The sequence below is a fragment of the Saccopteryx leptura genome, chromosome 7 (assembly GCF_036850995.1).
Source record: "Saccopteryx leptura isolate mSacLep1 chromosome 7, mSacLep1_pri_phased_curated, whole genome shotgun sequence".
NCBI lineage: Eukaryota > Metazoa > Chordata > Mammalia > Chiroptera > Emballonuridae > Saccopteryx > Saccopteryx leptura.
Window position 1 is genome coordinate 17,182,523 of NC_089509.1, and position 19,703 is coordinate 17,202,225.

Here is a 19,703-nt window from a genome sequence, read left to right on the forward strand (position 1 = left end):
ACTCATAGTTGCTTCCTATCTGTGTCTTGACCAGGAAAGCCCGGGGTTTCAAACCGCGTTCCAGGTCGACTGTTTATCTACTGCACCACCACAGGTCAGGCTATTTTTAATTTACTGATTTTAGAGAGAGAAGAAGGGAGAACGGTCAATTTGTTTTTCTACTTATTTATGCATTCATTGATTGATTCTTATATGTGCCCTGGCAGGGAATGGGACCTGCAACCCTGGCGTAATGGGATGATGCTTTAACAAACTGAACTGCTGGTCCAGGGCTGCTAATGTCATTAAAGGCTGAATAAACACTTTGAATGATTTTCTTAAGGACTAAATAGTAAAGGACTTAATGTTTCTCATAAAGATCAGTAGGATCTCACTGTAAGGTAACAGAAACCATTGTAATTAATTAAGAAATTAAGGTAAACTAAGTCTGTTGTACTACTCAGCAACTGGTAGTGTGTTTGAGTTTTTTAAGAACAATTTATTAAAAGCAGTTATGACACCCTAATTTAAGAGCATTTAAATACTTTAAAAATTGGTAGTGATCTCATTAACTTGACCTCCAGTACCTTGAAGATATTCAAACAATATAATTCTTTCATTAAGATAGTCATAGCTTGAATGACATATGACTTAAATTTTTCTTGAAGTTGATAAAGAATTATTCTTAGAAACTGATGTAATAAATACTGGTATTTAAAGAACAGTCGTCATCAGTTTTGCTGTACTTGCTACATAAACATGTATGCCTATCATTCTTTTGTTCCCTTTCAGTCACTCTGTTTCTTTGTAAATGGAATGAAAATGTGCCTTTGCAACTTGAAAAAATTTTAATTCTCTAAGAAAAACAATTGAGATAGTATTAATGTACTTCAAAGGCACTGTAAGTATATTATTTATACAAATAAATAGTATATATAATACAAACACATTTGTATTATATGAAATACATATAATGTGTGCACATATGAATATTCTATCCTTGTACTTTCTCTATATACATATACACACTTGTTAAAAGAACCCTGAAATAATAACCATCTGTAATGTCCTCTAGAACAGTGGGTCTTAAAAGTATAAATGATTGATATCTTTCATAAATCTCTAGGCAACCAGGTGGTACAGTTATTAACTATCCGTGGGAGCTTGGCTTCAAAGCAAATCAATTAGGATTAGAATCTGCACCATCCATGTCCAAAGCACAGAAAGTCCTGACCACCAGATGTCACCATTCTTCTATTTCCCTCCAGTGCCAGGATAGTTTTAGATGTTATTTCTTCCAAGGGACTGAGGGAAATACATGCCTTCCAGTATTCCTGGGATTTCACCTAAAGGTCTTTCTAAGAGGAATCATCCTGTCCATGCAGATTTCCTGGACAGTTTCTGACAGCTGGGGATCCAAGTGGCTGATAATTTGGGGCCCATCTGGTCAGAAAATGTTACAGCTATTTCATTTCCTCCAGTTTGAAGTTAAAGGTAGGACCGACCTACTGTGCTTAGAGTTTAGAGCTAATTTAATACAAGAGAGGCCTTAGGGTGTTTTCTATTAAGTTAAGATCCTGGGGTCAGGAAACCTCTCTAACTAACTCGGTGGCCTGAGAGAGCTCACTTACAAAATGAGGGAATTGGACTAAGTCTATTTCCACACTTCTTTGTTTTTAAGTGCCCCTGTGTGGAGGAGGGTGGACAGCAGGATGGGGTGATCTGAGTTCAAGCAGGAAAATCCCAGGGAGGACAGTGAAATGGGGATGGAGAATCCTGTAGGGAACAAAAGAGGCAGTTGAACATACACTCTCAGACAGTAACCTGACTGACTGGTTACAAGGCCTGGAACTTGCTGGGGTTAGGAACCCTGTTACATTTCTACCCCTAAGTAACCCATCAGGCCACTCGCTCTCCTTGCATCCTAATATTACTTGACAATGATCTATAGTGCTTAGTGGTGTAAATGTACACAGTATCTCCAGGGCTTGGCTGAACCTAATGTCCTGTCAGCCAGTGTTCTCTGGGGTGCCTTCAGGGTGTGGGATGAGTTTCGTTTCTTTTTGAATTTACAACAGTACAATGTTCAGCTAGCCTGTCCACAGTGCTTATAAAATATGAGGTGGGGTGGGAGGAATGAAAGAGAAATGGAATTTATTTATTGAGTGCCTACTGTGTGCAGGTATAGCTAAGTACTTTACATACATTTTATTTCATCTTCAATATAACCTCATGAAGCAGCATTTATTATGTTCAATAGATAAAGAGGTTAAATTCATGTGGTTAAATGGCTTGCCCAACGCCACAAAAACCAAGTGGCAGAAACTCATACTACTTCATATATGGTAACCCAATTTATGGGAGTGAAAACTGAGGCTCAGGGCATGTTGAGGTGGTTGAGCTCAGTCTCTCCTCCCAGGACTTCATAGCTGGAAGGGACCTGGTGCCTCAGGGTCTGGACAGCCGCTCTGGAGGACACAGGGCTATATCAGCATTTGCACACTGCTCCTGACCTTGCTAAGAATATTATTTATGGCCAAGATCAAACTGTCTTTCTCCCTTCTTTCTTCCTTTGGGCTGCGTTCAAGTCTGGTTGGTAGAAGTCCTCCCCAACAGGGTTGATAGTTTGCAGACGGCCCCTGAGAGGCTGGGGCGTTCCGAATTGGCTGAGCGCTCCGCTGGGGAGGCGGGGAATTTGCCGAACGTCCCTGGCCGGAATCCCTGCCTCCCAGAGCCACGAGCCCAGAAGCGGGGAGAAGTTGGAGAGTGGAGAGGTCGGGTAAGCGAGGGTTGGGAGAAATTGCGGACAGATTCCCAGCCCCGGTCTGCTGAGCTCCCGAGGAGTGTCTCTGCCGTGTCCGGACCGGGTGTGGACGCGCCTTGCGCGGCTCTGCCAGGGCTTGGAGTTTGCAGACCGTCCCTGCCGCGAACAGCTTGGCGGCGGCCCTGCGGCTCCCGGCTCCCGAGGCTGCCGCGGTGGCCCCGGGCGCGATCCAGCCTTGGTAGCTGCGCCGCAGGCTCGGGGCGCCGCAACTCCCTGTCCCGCTGCGCCTTGGGCCCCACGGGGACGGCTACGGGCGGGCGCTCCCGGCTGCTGCTGCTCCTCGACAAGGAGGTGAGAGCCACTGGGTCAGGGCGATCGCGTTGTAACTCGCCATCCCCTCGGTAAGATGCACGCAGAGCGGACCGTGGAGGGCAGAGGGAGCTGGGTGCGGGCGGGGAAAGCCTGTATCCAGGGTGGCGCAGCCTGGGGCTTTCTCGCGTTTCCCCTCTGCCGCCTGCGTGGTGCCCCAGCCACGGCCGCTCTGCGGGACCCGGGAGTGCAGCCGGGGACGCGCCTTGAGGCGCCCACCTGCCGGTGGAAGCCCATATCCAGTGGAGGTTTCGTGGGCTTTTCAAGGACTGACCAGAGGAAGCTTAGGTTATGCGGGCCGGTGGCGAGCGGCTGGGGATGCAGATGGGTGCACAGACTGTGGAGGAGCCTTGGTGGGGTTATGCTGGGGGTGTGGGCCAGGCTGGGGTTCCTCGGACCTGGCCGCGCAGGACGAACTGAGCCTCAGGCCAGTGAGGAGGAGAAAGAAGAGAGACTGGACCTCGGTCGCAGGACGGGCGCTCTGGTCTGGCTGATCAGGGAAGTCCAGCGGTGCCCCCACCCCTTGGAGACGGCGGCGGCCACGATCCCGCCCGCGCGCTGGGCCAGCCCGCCTGGCCGGAGAGGCTACGGGGAGCGCAGAGTCCACACCCGCGCGCACTCCTCGAGAGCATGCTCAGTGCGGCCTTGGGAACTTCCTGCCGAGTCGCTAGCGGCCCCAGTCCCCTCCTGGCCCGCTGCTCACAAAGTTGGGGGCGACGGGGCGCTAGAGTGGGGGCGCGGCGCCCGCCTGTCGCCCTTTGCTGTTCCGGTTCCCTGCATCGCCTTAGTCCTGCCTCCGGCGCTTCTCCTGTCGCCTGTGAGGCGGGGAACAGAGGCGTGGATGTCATCCCCCGCTCCCTGAGGCCAGGTCCCAGGCCGGGTAGCCAGAGGCCTGGCGGTGCGGCCGCCTGCGGGGTGGACCCGCTCGCGATGCGCTCGCCCCGCGCACGGACCCCGTGCAGTGAGCAGACTGGGTGGCAGGGGGTGTGTGAGCACGGGGCCCTTGGCGCACACACTCGCTGACACACACAAAGCCTTGGTTTCATAGATACCGCGCGGTAGAGAAGAGGTGCCGCTTGCATTATCCTGCGGGTTTGGGAGCACCAGCTAGCACCAACTGGGTGCTTCTCTCTGCTGCAGGGATGCCGGAACCAGGCGACGCAGATGGTTTTCAGAGATGCCCCAGGTGAAGTCTTGGGCCCGGAAGTTCTGCCAGGCGCGGCCCTGGGCCGACTCCGCTTTCTGCGCTTGAATTTGGTAGTCTAGTTAGGGAAGGTTGGTACTTAGGAGGCTAAGAAATTAGTGAGGAGACAAATGAGCTTTATGTGGGGTTCAGGTGGGATGGCAACCCCGCATTTGGAAACACGTGAATCTAAGTGTTAGAGGCAGGATCTCATTCTAAAGAGGCAAGTGGGAAGCTGGTGGTCCCACCGCGCCCCCCAATTGTCAGGACCTGAGACATTAGGTTGGTTTTTAACTCCGAGAGCCTCCACCCCACCACCATGTTAGCCAGTGTGTCCTTCACGCTCAAAACCTTGACCCAGGATCAGAGGTCTCCTGTTTTTGATTTGAGAAAATCATAAAGCAGATTTTCATGATGGGCAGACCATCACAGATCTGTCTTGATAAATGAATTTTCACCCCGACTTCTTTCCTACAAATTGTTTTTGTTGTTACTGTTCAGGACTGAGATAGGCACCCTAGGTTTTTTGGCTGTTAGGATGAGCGCAGAGCTCCCCTGTCTGGAGGCCTTTTAGGTTTTCTCCGGTTACCAACCTGATGTCCATGTAGTCAGCCTGCAGTGGAGAGGCCTGAGAAATGAAGTGTGGAGGATGGAGAAGAGGGTGACCTCTGCCCCGTTCAGGGGCTGGGAGAAGAGGAGAAGGAAGCTGCTTTGCCTGACACCAGACCCAGGAGGAGGTAATAAAAATGAGTCCCCACTACTTTTGGGAAGAGGCAGAGCAACTACCTGCCTGGACAACCACACAGTGGGAAAGGACACAAACTTTCCAGCCCAAGTCTTACTGATGACTGCTCTTTGCAATTTGTTAAGACATTGCTGCAGGGAGCACTAGTCACTGCTTATCCCCTACCAAAATCAGTCTGGCTCTGCAGTGACTTAGATACTACCTATGTGGAACATTAGGAAAAGTCATGTCAAGTGTCAGAGTGCATCTAGACCAGATCCTGAGAAGCTACACTTTTCCAGCAAGAGGCCAAAGGCTTCTCCGTTGGCTAGGATCACAGGGGGATTCTGGCATCAAATGTTTTGGGAAGCCAGCTGGGCACAAGGCTGGTTGGTTATTTTTAAACTGAGACACTGAATTGAAAGGGAGAAAATTTGAATTCTTATGATCTTCTGAGGTCCCTTCCAGCTCCAAGACGCTCCCAAAGAACACTGCATATGCACTTGCATATGCCCATGCTTCTTTATAAAAACCTATATGAATGTGTGACTATATATAAATGAGTACTGTATTCACACTTCCAAACACAAAGCACTTGAAATGCACACTGCTGATAGAATCCGAAAGCCTGTGAGCTGCTTTGCAGCATTAGCTGAAACACAAACGCCACGGGCAGATCTGGGCGAGCCCCTCAGCCCTGCTGCCACTGCAGCCCACCTTAAAGCCAACCAGTGCCGCTTATGTAGGGGCAAGCCCTGTGAAGCCCCAAACCAGGGCTGCAGACTCCTAATCTCCTAGTGATTCCCACAAGTCTCCCAGATCCTGGAAGGCAGGCTGAAACAAAGGAGATGAAAGGAAAATCCCAAATCTTATGTCCAGGCACCGAGTTCTGCCAGAGTCTGGTGTCAGGCAAAGCAGCTTCCTTCTCCTCTTCTCCCAGCCCCTGAACCGGGCAGAGGTCGCCCTCTTCTCCATCCTCCACACTTCATTTCTCAGGCCTCTCCACTGCAGGCTGACTACATGGACATCAGGTTGGTAACTGGAGAAAACCTAAAAGGCCTCCAGACAGGGGAGCTCTGCACTCATCCTAACAGCCCAAAAACCTAGGGTGCCTATCTCAGTCCCGAACAGTAACAACAAAAACAATTTGTAGGAAAGAAGTCGGGGTGAAAATTCACTTCTCAGAACAGATCTGGTCTGGGATGGTGTTCTGTGTTGATGCTGTTACAGTAGGTCTCAGGAAAGCATGTGCTATCTGGAGTATTGTTGCTGGGGTTTGTTATGATGGATGTCAGACTTTGGGCAGGGATCCTGGTGAGTCAGGTCAACAGCTAACATAAAGTTTTGGCTGAAGGAAGGTGTATGTGTCTCAGAATTCAGGTACTTGAAAAAAGAAGAAATAACTTTATATTTGGGGGAGCGCCACGTGGATGACAGTTGAGAAATTTGCGTCAAAAATAAATTTCATTCTTGTCAGTGCAAGTTTTACTAGGCTTCCTTAAAAGTTCATAATTGCCTTGAAGTATAGATTCCCTTTTTTTTTTTTTTTTTTGTATTTTTCTGAAGTTGGAAACAGGGAGGCAGTCAGACAGACTCCCGCATGCGCCCGACCGGGATCCACCCGGCATGCCCACCAGGGGGTGGTGCTCTGCCCATCTGGGGCATTGCTCTGTTGCAACCAGAGCCATTCCAGTGCCTGAGGCAGAGGCCATAGAGCCATCCTCAGCACCCGGGCCAACTTTGCTCCAATGGAGCCTCAGCTGCGGGAGGGGAAGAGAGAGACAGAGAGGAAGGAGAGGGGGAGGGGTGGAGAAGCAGATGGGTGCTTCTCCTGTGTGCCCTGGCCGGGAATCGAACCCGAGACTCCTGCATGCCAGGCTGACGCTCTCCCACTGAGCCAACCGGCCAGGGCTAGAGTCCCTTTTAATAGCTAAAATATAGCTATACTTTTAAATTTGTTTGAGTAAAGATCTCCCCACCTTTTAAAAAATTTATTGATTGACTTTAGAGAGAAAGGAAGGGGGGGAGAGAAATATCAATTTGTTGATCCACCCATCCATCTGCCCACTGGTTCATTCTTGTATGTGCCCCAACTGGGGACTGAACCTGCAACCTTGGGGTATCGGGATGACACTCTAACCAATGGAGCTATCAGGTCAGGGCTCTCCCCATCTTCTTAGCATTTTGAATCTAAGCCTTGTCCCAATACTCTCTTGCATCCTGTGTCAACATCACAGATCTGAGCATAGTTGTGGTGACCTCACAGGTCACCACAGGTGTACTCCCTGAGTATTCACCGGGCAGCACCATGAGCCACGCTCTGTGCTGGTGCTGGGTATAAATATGTCCTTTTCAAAAATTACCTCCTCACTTTTAATCTATCTGACCTTCTCTTTCAGTGTGTTAACACAAACTAATAGCTCTTGGAAAGCCGCCAGCGTGGGTCCCAGGAGCCTTAGTACTGTAACGATGTTTTCAACCAGAAGAGTTGGGACTAGAGCTGTGTTTGCCCACTTGTATTGTTTTACTCATTTTTCCCCCATTGCCACAATGAAATGAATCCTTCCCTTGACTTTGTCACATTTGGAAGGCTCCATGTGTATATGAGAAGGGCTGAAGGAATCACTGATTCTTCAAAATCCCACAGCTCTTTTGTCTGAACACATAACTTTCTGGAAAGAAAACAGGCTTTTCTGCTGGGCCTTTAGTCTGGCCTCAAAAATCAGGAGAGGCAAAGGGGAGAAGCTCTCATGGCTGGATTTGTTGGGAGCGGTTCTCCCTGTAAACTGGCACCCCTACTGCCATGCCTGTCTTTCTGCTTTTGGACCATGGCCCCAGCTGGCGCGATTAGGGAGGATGGCTAAGGAGTATTTCTCCACCCATGAACTCATGGAGTAGCTTATCCAAGTACTTTGTTACTTGTAAGTTAAGTACTGGTATTTGCAACTTAGTTACATACAAACAAGTCAGCACTTCAGGGTTACCCCTAGAATAACAGCTTTACTTGTTTGCATCCCTCTCTGAATTTTGTGGCTGGCCCTGGAGGGGATGTATTCTGCCGCCCCCCCCCCCCCATTGGCACCTCTTGGTGGTGTAGTTGTGAGCAGATGGCTTGTAGGTCCTATCATTCTTACGACGCTCTTCGTAAGTACCCTCCACAGGACAGTCTTCCACTGCAGACGTTTGGGTCTCTTTCATGGCCCAGTCCACCCTTGGGAGTTTGTTGTGTTGGTGATCAGTTGTAGCGATTACATGTCTTGATGGAGAAATTTCAAGATCATGTGGGAGAGAAAATGGAGATGGTGATGAAAAAAATGTACTTCTGTATTGGGCATGATTGCAAATACTTCTTTTGTATTTTACTTCTCTACTGCAACACTGAGGTAGATACTAATGCCATTCATTCCCTGTTTATACATAGAGAGACTGGGACATTTGGAGTTTATGAAACCTGGTGACAATCACACACAGCTAGCAAGTGGCAGGGTGAGGATTTGAACCCGGGTGTTTTAGGTCCAGGGCCCATGTTAGCTGGATTATGCTTAGTTGTAAAGGCTGTGAACCTCACCCTGTACTAGCCAGCACCTTCTTTCCAGCTAAACCCAAGAGAAGTCTAAGGTACTGGAAAGAACTTGAAGATCCCTCTGACCTTTGCTCCTCTGGCTATCATGGAGGAGCAGAGAGGTAAAAGGACTTGCTCCAGTTCTCACCAGCAGAGAGCAGTGGGGAAGACGCGCCTCGATCCTGACCCTCTCAGCCCACAGGAACAGTTGATAACAGATAGGTGCCTGCTTTTTCGTGGAGTTGATATGAAAGAGAATGTGACTGGTCTTTTGGCATCTGTCCCTCCCACTCCTAAAACCCTCTGTCCGTTCACAACCCTTAACCTTAGATTCTGATGGGGAGCAAGTGGGTGTGCACAAGTTCCTTCTTTTCAAACAGGAGAGTAGCAACTTTTGTGCCTTTTTTTTTTTTTTTTTTTTTTTTAATTTTATTTATTCATTTTAGAGAGGAGAGAGAAAGGGAGAGAGAGACAGAGAGGGAGAGAGAGAGAAGAGAGAGACAGAGAGAGAAGGTGGGGAGGAGCTGGAAGCATCAACTCCCATATGTGCCTTGACCAGGCAAGCCCAGGGTTTCGAACCGGCAACCTCAGCATTTCCAGGTTGACGCTTTATCCACTGCACCACCACAGGTCAGGCAACTTTTGTGCCTTTAAGTGAAGTGTTCCCTTTTTTTATACCACCTTTTAAGTTTGCTACCTTAGAAATGTAGTTGGGATGGACTTCATGTTTCACACTGAAATTCTTATTCTCTCTTTCTCTAGCTCTCTCTGTCTGGCTCGTGGCCCCTCTCAGCATTGATTTCCACTCTTTAGGAGCATGGGTTGGCAAGGGGTGACCTGGCGGAGAAGTCAGGGCTGTAACCGTTCCAACGAAGGGTTAGTGAAGACACTCCCACAGTGTATGTGGAACCCTGGAAAGACTGCTGAGGCCCTGTAGGAATTTCTCCGGCCACTGGGATATTCTTACTTGGAATTTTCCAGTTGGGCGTGCCGCGAGCACCGTTTCCCTCCCTTTGCTTTCCTTCCTTTCATGTGACCTGGGTTGCAGTCAGGCACAGCGCACTCTCATCTGTTCCTGGTTCTGGAAGTTTCTGGCCCATAAACAGTCCTTAACTGCTCAAGATATCTAGGCCTGCCCAGGGCCCACACACAAGAATTAAATTCAAGAATAAGGCAGTGTGCAAATGAAGAGCCCATTCATTCAGCCCATCTGACCACTTTGGGCCTCAGTTCTTAGGCTGAAAAAGTTAATAGGATTGAACAAGCTCTCCAAAGTTTGCCTTACCAGGCCGTGGCACAGTGGATAGAGCATCAGACTGGGACATGGAGAGGACCCAGGTTCGAAACCCGGAGGTCGCCTGCTTGAGCACGGGCTCATCTGGTTTGAACAAGGCTTGAGCAAGAGGTCACTTGGTCTGCTGTAGCCCCCCAGGTCAAGGCACATGAGAAAGCAATCATTGAACAACTAAGGTGCTGCAACAAAGAATTGATGCTTCTCATCTCTCTCCCTTCCTGTCTGTCTCTCTCTGTCACACTCACATTCTCTCTCTCTCTTTCTCTCTCTCTCTCTCTCTCCAAAGGTCTGTTTGGTCCTAATGCTGTATGATACAGATGGCCTAAGGAAATAAAATTCCCTCTTGGAAAAGGAAGATATACTCAGGAAAAACTCAAGTTATTTCTGCCTTTGCTGGCACTCTGTAGTTGATAGCGGAAATGCTTACCTAGCAAGAACTAGCCCTCTTTCATCGCTACCTTTTTGATGTCCAGTTTTGAATGTTTAGAAATAAAAAAGACTCATTCCTTACTCCTTATCCTAGAAATAACCTGCTTCCCTTCATGAATCGATTTTCTTGAGATTGGAGATTCAAGGAGCAGAAGATGCCCAGGCCCCTGGCTGTGGTGTGTGTCCGAGCGCCCTGGGGAAGCAGGGTGTTTACCCTGCCACAGGCTGTGCCATGTTCATGGCTGCTCCACTGTGACTCTGCTTTGAAAGCACAGAGAGTTTGATATCAATCTTATTGCAGCTGGGGTGTTTTTTTTTGGTTTGTTTTTTAACTATCTGTTCTTGCTTGACCTGTGGTGGCGCAGTGGGTAAAGCGTCCACCTGGAACACTGAAGTTGCTGGTTCAAAATCTTGGGCTTGCCTGGTCAAGGCATCTATGGTAGTTGATGCTTCCTGCTCCTCCTTCTCTCTCTTTCTTCCTCCCCCCCTTTCTCTCTCTCTCTCTCTCTCTCTCTCTCTCCTCTCTTTAAAATGAATAATAGAAAAAGAAGTTAAACCATCTGTTCTTTTCAATGCTAGTTTTTTATTTACTAGTGTTCATGTGAGTGAGTTTTCTCAATGACCCATTCTTTGTCTTATATTTCTTGTCTGGAAAAGCCATCTCTGTTCCTCATGCTGAGTTCGATATTTCTATCGGCATTTCATTTGGGGGTACTTCCCTTACCCCCTGTCCTGTAAAGGTCTGTAAGACCTTTGCCAACACAGCTTCTAGCCCCTCTGTCAATCAGGAGGGCCTTCCCTCTTTAACAAAGTTCTCAGCTCCATTGACTGAGAATGGTCACCTTTCTTCCATTTATGTGATTTCTGACTGTTGCGCTTGCTAGATTCACCCTTACATGATTTCTAACTGTTGTGCTTGCTAGATTTACCATTGTATATTATTTAGTATGCACAGATGTAATTCTTTTGGGTAAATATTCTCAGTCAGCTCTCTTCTATAGGTTCACCATTCCTTATTTGCTATTCTGATGTCCACTGAGCTCCAGAGAGGGAAAGTTTTTTTCCCAGGTTACTAAAAAAAAAAATGCATCTGGACCCATGGGTTTCTCAGAAAGGAGTGTAGACCCCCAGGAAGCAGAACTGGAAGCTCCCGTGCCTTGTACAGGGCCTGATGCCGAGTCATATGATCAGGCAGACAGCATGGCATTTACTGAAGGTAAACTGACTGTGGCAGGGCAGGCTCTCAGTGGTGGGCTAGCTGTCTTCATGTAGGTCATTAGGGCTCTGGGATTCCGGTTTCTCCTCTGTCAAATGAGGCATCTCAGCTTCTCCTACATCTGTGGGACTCTACTGGTGCGTCTTCCTGGCTCATCCCACCATACTCATCTGCTCTGGTTTCGTCTGTCCTTAAGGGTATTCTTAGGAGTGTTCCCAATTTTTTTTTTTAATTTTTATTTTATTTATTCATTTTAGAGAGGAGAGAGAGAGAGAGAGAGAGAGAGAGAGAGAGAGAGAGAGAGACAGGGGGGAGGAGCTGGAAGCATCAACTCCCATATGTGCCTTGACCAGGCAAGCCCAGGGTTTCGAACCGGTGACCTCAGCATTTCCAGGTCAACGCTTTATCCACTGCGCCACCACAGTCAGGCCAGGAGTGTTCCCAATTTTGAGGTCCTGTTTGGTTGTGTCTGTTTAGAGTTCTATTTTTCAAATCAATGGACCTTTATAGACATTTTGTCTTTTTTCCCTTCCTATGGGCATAGTTCCTGGGCTCATGAAGCCCAACAAATTGGGATTTTTGGGAGGAGTGAATGAATGTGTGTATGTGTCCATTTTTACATATTGCTAGAGCTTCTTACCTTACTGTATTGTCTATGAAAAGAAGTGGGAGTGGTCAGAGTTGGACTGAACTGAAGATCTGGGGTAGCCGTCGGTGAAATGATGTCTCTAGAAAGTTTCTATGGAAGGATTTTGTTAATAAGGCTTTTCCCCTAGTACATTTGCATAAGTAATGATTTTATTGTACTTTCCTATTGACTGCAATAAAAGTTGTCCATAATAATGAGTTGCTCATTGTAAGCCTGGTAGTTGCCATGGTCACAGCCAGGCAGGTGCAGGTTCCCATCAGATTCGGACAGACGGTAATGAAACTGCGGAGCCAAAAGCTGCTGGGCCATTCCTTTATTCTAGCCTCGCAACCGGCAGGCAAGAAACACACAGGGCACCAAAACCCACTCACACATTCTCCAGTTCCACAACCAGGAGAGTCTTTTCCATTTTTCCTAGAATCAAAGGCCCCCACTAGTCTAAGTCACCTCTGGTTCCCCATCTGCCAACATGGCTTCTTACTCTGCACAAACTGGCTGCTTTCTCTTTCCCTGCCATCGTGGCCGCTGCTTCTCCTCAGCACACGTCCTCCCTGCTCTCACTCTGCAAAGATATGGCCTCCTTCTTCTCCTTTCTTCTTAAAACTTTTTGGCACAAAACCCCTCCTCCGGCACACGTTAGCATAACAAAGCCCCTTCCCAAGCAGGAAGGTAATTAGCAGTTTCACATGGTCAGCGGCCATTTTTAACAATAAGTGAGCAAAACCAAATAACACAAATTTTACAAACTTATTTACCCAACACTTATTCTATCATAATGCCTTTGTCTAATTGCCGCTGTAATCAGACTCAAGTCCAGTTTTCCATTTCTTGTTCCACACCTACGTGGTGTTCTCCACGTTCCAGACTTTCTTTCCTGCAGTCTGGTGGTTTCATGAGGGGCTTTTCTGTATCCTCATTGTCAACCTTGAGGATAAAGATTACAAAATTATGTAGTCCTTTTATTGCTGTAACAAATAACCACAGGCTTAGTGGCTTAAAGCAACACAGCTTATTGTTTTATAATTCTGTAGGTTGGAGGGGCCATTCCTAGGCTGGTGCCGCTTTTTCCAGAGTCAGAGCCGGCACTGCTGAGCTGAGTCCTGTCCCTCTGCCTTCAGATGGGCACCAGCGTCAGAGCCAGCACTGCTGAGCTGAGTCCTGTCCCTCTGCCTTCAGATGGGCACCAGCGTCAGAGCCGGCCCTGCTGAGCTGAGTCCTGTCCCTCTGCCTTCAGATGGGCACCAGCGTCAGAGCCGGCACTGCTGAGTCCTGTCCCTCTGCCTTCAGATGGGCACCAGCGTCAGAGCCGGCACTGCTGAGCTGAGTCCTGTCCCTCTGCCTTCAGATGGGCACCAGCGTCAGAGCCAGCACTGCTGAGTCCTGTCCCTCTGCCTTCAGATGGGCACCAGCGTCAGAGCCGGCCCTGCTGAGCTGAGTCCTGTCCCCTCTGCCTTCAGACGGGCACCAGCGTCAGAGCCGGCACTGCTGAGCTGAGTCCTGTCCCTCTGCCTTCAGATGGGCACCAGCGTCAGAGCCGGCACTGCTGAGCTGAGTCCTGTCCCTCTGCCTTCAGACGGGCACCAGCGTCAGAGCCGGCACTGCTGAGCTGAGTCCTGTCCCTCTGCCTTCAGATGGGCACCAGCGTCAGAGCCGGCACTGCTGAGCTGAGTCCTGTCCCCTCTGCCTTCAGACGGGCACCAGCGTCAGAGCCGGCACTGCTGAGCTGAGTCCTGTCCCTCTGCCTTCAGATGGGCACCAGCGTCAGAGCCGGCACTGCTGAGTCCTGTCCCTCTGCCTTCAGATGGGCACCAGCGTCAGAGCCGGCACTGCTGAGTCCTGTCCCTCTGCCTTCAGATGGGCACCAGCGTCAGAGCCAGCACTGCTGAGCTGAGTCCTGTCCCTCTGCCTTCAGATGGGCACCAGCGTCAGAGCCGGCACTGCTGAGTCCTGTCCCTCTGCCTTCAGATGGGCACCAGAGTACCAACAGTTGGGAAAGTTTCTCTGACTTTTCCATTTTCTTTTTCTGTCTTGGTTTATTATTAAAAAATTAAACAATTTAAAATAAATGCATCATTGACAGAAGCCATTTGTTCATAGGATTTCTACATACAAGCATTACAGTACATTCACCCGAAAGACTGAAATGAGATAGAGGAACATGGAGTGATTTGAAAGTATATTTACAGTCTGGATATACAATATGTGAAAAAAGTATGTAACTATATAAATGAAGGCCAAAGTTTACATAAATGCAAGAAACATTAAATTCTAAAAAAGGCTCTCTGATTTTAAGGATCTATGTGATTAGATTGAGCCCACCCAGATAATCCAGGATAATCTCATTTCAAGGTCTTAACTTAATCACATCTGTCCTATAAGGTAGCATAGCCACCAGTTCTGAGGATTAGGAACTGAACATCTTTGGGGGCCACTTATCTGTCTACGACAGTCCTCGAAACTTTTTGCAAAAAAATGGTTTTCTATTCTTTATGTAAAAGAACTGCTCCTTTCTATCAAAGAACTTTACTGTCACGGGAACTTTTCCAATTTCCTTGTTGCTCTTATTTTTTAATTCAGTTGTCCCTTAGTGTTCACCAGGATTGGTTCGGGGATCCCCTTTGGATACCAAAATTCTTGGGTGCTTAACTCTCATATAAAATGGCAAAGGGTTTGCATAGAAACTATATTTGCATCTGGGCCACAGCAGGGGTTGCCTACCCATCCTTCATTTGCGTGGGTCAGCAGTGCTGGGGTGCGGCAAGTTCACAATCTGTTTTTTGGAGCTCTCTTGGATTTTTTATATATATTGTATTTTCAATCTGCATTTGGTTGAATTTGTGGATTTAAAATCAGTGGATATGGAGGACCGATTGTTTTTTCAAATAAACCATTTGCAAAACCCAGTATCTAAGGCTTGAGTTCGCTGTGGCTAGACACTGAGTTGCTCATGCTTACGTGTTGCAGTTTATGTAATTGTCAGGTCTGCTGTTACAAGGGGAAACTTGCCCAGGGTCATGTAGCCAGAAGTGGTGGAGTCAGGGTGCAACTGTGCATCTCATTGATTCCAAAACCCAGTTCTTTTCACTCTGCCTTCCTCCCTCAGAAGTGATAGTGGAAAAGCAAAATGAGAAAAGGTAATGGGAAAATGTAAAATAATGTAAAATCTCTCTGCTTCTGCCTAGATGATGACAAACAATAAATACTGCCTGCAGTGGATTGATTGTCCTATTGGCCCTGGTTAATGGCCTCCCTGGGTCCACACTCTTTACCTTGTACTGTAGTCCCCTTCCCTTCTGTCCCCCACTACTGGAATTGGCCATGTGGCCTGCTTTGGCCAGTGGGGTGTTAACAGATGGAACAGCGTTCAGAAGAATCTAGGTGTTTCTAATAGCCTTTTACAGAGCTGGGTGTGCTCTGACCATCACCACATGCTCAGACTAGCTTTATGGAGAGGTCTGAGTGCTCGTGGAGGAGCCAGGTTCTGTCAGCTGAGGTGACCCTACACCAGCCAGCCCCCAACTGAACTCTTGACTGCTTGAAGTCTCCTGAACATGTTTTTCCCAGATCGGTTAAGCCAGATCACCAGAACCACCCAGATACCATGTAGAGTTATGGAAATGATCAATGATTGTTGTTTCAAGCCACTGAGTTCTGGAGAAGTTTGTTATACAGCAATTGCTAACTGATACACAGCTCTTGTCAGATATTTAAATAGTGTAAGAAATATTTTAGTGTCCTTTTGAAGATCATTTTGTATTACTTGTAACTAAATATTCTTTAAAAAAATTTTAATGTTTTTTTTCATAGTCTCTTAAGATTATACTTTTGGTTTCAGAACGTGCCCATTCTATCTGTCCCCCCTTGTTAACATGAAAGTCTTCCAGAGCCTTACCAGTTTCAGTTAGAAGTAGACTTGTTTTCCCTTCTCAAACTACTTACTTTTTCTCATATGGTGGCTTTTGACCCCCAACCTGCAGTACAAAATTGACTCAGAACATGTATGTAACAGCAAGAAAAGTTCCTGAAACAGCACCTGCCCTTCGCCTTCTGATGCCCTCTGATATTTTCTGTTCTGTTTCATTTTCTTAATGCTGGTCAGGAGTTGGCACCATGGCCTTGTAAGGCCAGCAGTCACCACCGTCACCGCTGTTCACATGCAGCTTCCCGTTAGATTCAGGCAGACGGTTAAGAAACAGTGGAGCCAAAAAATGGTGGGCCATTCCTTTGTTCTAGCCTCCCACCGGCAGACGAGTCAACACACAGCAGGAAAAACACTTCCCTTTCACTTAGGGCTCCCAAAGCCACTCACATTCTCCGGTTCCACAACCAGGAGAATCTTCTCTGATTTTTCCTAGAATCAAAGGCCCCGCCAGTCTCAGTCACCTCTGGTTTTCCATCTGCACACCTCTCCCTTCTCTTCTCTGCACACACTGGCTTCTCCTTCGGCAATCTGCCTTTTTGGCTTCTTTCCCTCTCTCACTCTCCAAAAATGGTTTCTTTCTCCTTCTCCTCCTCCTTCCTTTTTAAAACTTTTTTGGCATGAAAACCCTACCTCCAGCAAACATTAGCATAACAATGGCCCTTCCCAAGCAGGAAGGTAATTACCAATTTCACAGACTAGCGCCATTTTTAACAATAAAAGTGAGCAAACTCAAATAACACAAATTTCACAAACTCCTTTGCTTAACAGGCCTCATTACCCATTTTGTAAATAAAGTTTTATCAGAACACAGCCACTTGTTTCCATCTGTTCCTTAGTGTTGTGTATGGCTGTCTTCAAGTTGCAGTGGCAAGAGTTGACTAGTTGTGACACAGTTTATCTGGCCTCCAAAGCCTAAAATACTCACTAGCTCTTGAAGAAAGTTTTCTGACCCTTGCACTGAATTGATTTCATAACCCATCAGTTGGTACCCCTCCACTTAGAAGACTGAGTGACGTTTTAAGATTTTATTTGTTTATTTTAGAAAGGGGGTGGGAGGGAAGAAAGAGAGAGAATTGGGGGAGGAGCAGGAAGCGTCAGCTCATAGTAGTTGCTTCTTGCATGTGTAAGGTATTTTTCCCCGCCGAGAAGGAAGTAACGGGGCTCAGAGCCACGAAGTGTGGAAAAATAAAAGGCTTCATTGAGTGCAGAGCACACATCCCGCCCGGCAAGGTTCCCTGGCCCCGAGGTAAGATGGAGGCCAGGGAAGTTGGCACGGATTAAACCGCGTGGGAGATATTTAAAGGGGTCCCTCTAGGGAAGTCGAGCTAACATGACGTGGTGAAATCCCACTGGCTGGTAGACGGTCCCTTTTTTCCTAACGGTTCCTGTGAAGCCTCCTTTGGCGCGCTTTGTTGTGGGCGGTCCTAGCCAAAGTTCACGGGTCTGAGTTTCCCACGTGACCATCCCCCATTATCCACCGACCTTACAGTATGTGCCTTGACCAGGTAAGCCCAGGGTCTGAAACCGGTGACCTCAGCATTCCAGGTCGATGCTTTACCCACTGTGCCACCACAGGTCAGGCTGTTCAAGTGACATTTTAATTCTTTTAATATGCCTATGGAAATTACACTAAGTAAATCTGGCAGATGTGAAACTAACCCTTTTCCTGTGTCTTACTCAAACTTTCTTTTCTATTTACTTAGATTTCAACAATTAAGTGTTCGTTATTTAACATTATACCTGAATGACTTCTACTGGAATCTTTTCAAGCAATTCTAAACTGTTTCATTATGAATAGTATTACCACCACCACCACCACCACCTCCCACCCCCAATTTTTTTTCTAATTTAAATGAGGCTCTCTTGTGGAAACTCACTGAAATTAGCATGGACACAGATTCCATCCGAGTGCTAATGATTTGTTCATCAGCTTCCAGCAGCGCTGTAATGGAGTCCATTAGTGGGGGACGCGGAGGAGCAGTGGTCTTGGCTTCTTTCAGAACGCCTTTCTGATAACTGGCCTTTACTGCCACATTTCTGAAGTAGGGCAGTATTCTTTCTGAGCATAATAAGATTTAGAGACATTAAATCATGGACTTCTGGGGTTGGAAAGACTTTGGAAAAAATTTTATTTTTTTCACTCAGGCCTAATTGGGCCCTTAAAAGCCAAATTTCTCCAATCCTTAGATTTTCCAAGCCTGTCGAGAAAGGACAACATTGTTATTTATGTGTCATGGCTAATGAGATGGATGAAGAGGACCTGAGACAGAAAAGGCTTCAGAATAATCTGGATATATCTTTCTAGAATCTGAAATGCCAGGCGAGGAATGGTCACTGGCCCATTTATTTATTGGCAGCGGGAACAAAATGAAAATAAATGTGCGTCAGATACTGCATGAAGCACTTAGGTACACTCTGAGAACTGTTTCTGAGTAAGGTGGGTTCTTTGCCATTAGAACAGGTAGGTTCTCCTGAGCATGTTTGATGTTGACTGCCCCTGCTTAGTTTAGGTGGGTGGCCATCTCTGCAGGTGCTCGATGCCTGTAATTAATAAGAACGGCTTGGGCGTGAGCAAGAGAGACATGCCAGAGCTTGCTTCAGACGGAAATGGAGAGTTCACGTTAGGGCTGCGGGAGCTGGTGTCAGGAGCTGCCTGCAACCCGGGGTGGAGGCTCGGGACGCCAGGAACCCTCCGCTGCCTCTCTGTCTCCACTGTCTGGCTGCCTGTCTCCTCCCTGCCTCCTCCTGCTGTTCTTGTCCTGGGGTGGAGGCTCGGGACGCCAGGAACCCCTCTGCTGCCTCTCTGTCTCCACTGTCTGGCTGCCTGTCTCCTCCCTGCCTCCTCCTGCTGTTCTTGTCCCAAGGGCAGAACTCTTGGGAAGCCACCCAGGAAGACTGACCTTGCCCTTATAATACCACTTCCAATTTTCTGGGGAGTGTCTCCTCAGTGACCCAGCTTGATGTCACCCAGAGGTGGGCAGAGCATGAGAACTGTAATATGGATCTTTGCCTCGTTCTGGGAGTCTTATGGAGACATTTTAGAAATTTGTGGAGCAGTTTGGGTTGTCAGTGATTGAGGGGTGCTGCTAGCATTTGTTGGGTGGGGATCAGGGATGCTAACCATCTGTGATGACCAGAACAATCTTACACCCCAAAATATATCCTGTGTTCCACTGTGAGTTGCTCAACGATAAAAAAACAGAACCTTACTTAGACATTAACAAAGACTGTTTTGCATGTTTTAAGTCTTTTTCAGTCAAGGAAGAAATATTGTGCTTTGTTTTGTGGGAAATTGATCAAGAGGCATTTGCTGTTTTGAAAAATCATACCACCCGTGGCATTACCACATCACCTGTGTCAGTCCACATTTATACCTGACCATTGTTTGATTTTATATTAAAGTATGAACACCTGATGTCTCCATCATTTTTTTTTTTTTTAAGGTGAGAGGATGGGATATAGTGAGACAGACTCCCACAGGAGCCCTGACCAGGATCTACCGGCAACCTGTTCTAGGGCTAATGCTTGAATCAACTGAGCTATTTTTAGTGCCTGAAGCTGATGTTCTCCAAGGCAGCTATCTTCAACACCTGGGGCCATGTTCAAAGCAGT

General features: G+C 47.5%; 1 protein-coding gene across 6 annotated transcripts in view; it reads left to right on the forward strand.

Annotated features, from left to right (window-relative positions):
- The first annotated feature begins 2,728 nt into the window (after window positions 1-2,728).
- The window catches only part of MGAT5 (alpha-1,6-mannosylglycoprotein 6-beta-N-acetylglucosaminyltransferase), a 374,609-nt gene continuing 357,634 nt past the window's right edge, over window positions 2,729-19,703 (forward strand). For 3 of the 6 annotated variants that reach the window (XM_066346312.1, XM_066346320.1, XM_066346314.1), the window contains exon 1: window positions 2,729-3,144. The gene's annotated coding sequence lies outside the window, so the exon portion shown is untranslated. The remainder of the gene's footprint in view (window positions 3,145-19,703) is intronic. The other 3 variants (XM_066346315.1, XM_066346316.1, XM_066346319.1) reach the window with 2 other exon arrangements.